A 1,375-nucleotide genomic window follows, 5' to 3' on the forward strand; every position below is an offset into this window, starting at 1 on the left:
TTTTTCTTCTTCTTCTTCTTCTTCTTCTTCTTCTTCTTCTTCTTCTTCTTCTTCTTCTTCTTCTTCTTCTTCTTCTTCTTCTTCTTCTTCTTCTTCTTCTCCTCTCTCTCTCTTCCACTCATTCACTGAAAAACATTTACTTTTAATGAGCACGAACTACACTGGCAGTACCTTTCAGAAACTAGACTTTATACACTGGGAGACACCAAGAAGTATCTGCTCTCATGGAACTTAATCCAGTAGTTGAACTTGGGCACAATTTCAGGCAACTATGTGTTAATAACAATATCTTCCATGTGTTGACGCTTATATGCTGTGCCAGACACTTTATATGTGTAGTGTTTTTTTTTTTTGTCTTTGCATGTGTATTTACTATATATTTCAGGGACTGTCTCATACCATGTTGCTAATAATAACTCTGATGGAGGCACTGGAAAGTTGGTGCATGAGAAGGAATCAAGCTAGCACCAAGCTCTCCATGGTTTTGCTTTTTTCTACCTATCACTGCTCACAGAAAAACCCTAAGTGAGCATTCATAAGTGCTCAGTAAACTTCCCAGTGATATTTATTTTTATGGGGATCTATGCATTAGAGTCTTTTGAACCCCAATTCTATGACTGCAAGTATTCTGGGAGTTATAGGTGTCCATGATTACCTTCAACTTTCCACTCTTCCCAATTGAGGCACCAGGGTTCTGTGATTCACTGGGCAGTAGGAGATGACCCCATTCCCTTTCTTTATCCCAACAACGTCCTGCAGGTATTTCAATGCTTGAAAAAAGAATGAGGGTTCATTTTCACAAACTCCTTGTGGATTTGAGACTATTTTTCTGGTCCTCTCAGCAATAATAGACTCCTTCTTTGGGGTCTGGACCCTAACTGGTCCAGCTGCTGAGAGTTCTGGTCATCCCATTTCCCCCTCAGCCTCCTCTCAGCACCACTTTCTCCCCTCTTCTCTCAATGCCCTGAAACTTTGATATTTCAAAAGTAAGTCTTAGTAATGAGGTTTGGTAACAACCAGCCTGAGGTGGAATCAACCCAGTGACCTCAAGGGGAAAGAATTTTTCCTAAATGGTTTTTTTCTTTTAGGTTTTCAAAGGAACTGTTACTGTACTTTTCATTTCACACATCACAAATTTACATCTTCAAAAGCTGGAAAGTGTCAACACCTCAGGAAACTATAGCGTAAAATATGTGGACATCTGCTCACCTGGAGCAGCAGTAATCACAGAGAAAATTGTAATCTCCTGAGTTCGACCATCATTAGGCTTTAGTGCCTACAACCTGACTTCAGGCCATCTTCAACCTTCTTAGCTTCATATAACATAAAAGCCCAGCCAGCACATACCCTGAATTAGGCTGCTAGTAAAACCAGA

Source organism: Pteropus alecto, unplaced genomic scaffold (assembly GCF_000325575.1).
Source record: "Pteropus alecto unplaced genomic scaffold, ASM32557v1 scaffold275, whole genome shotgun sequence".
NCBI classification, from domain to species: Eukaryota; Metazoa; Chordata; class Mammalia; order Chiroptera; family Pteropodidae; genus Pteropus; species Pteropus alecto.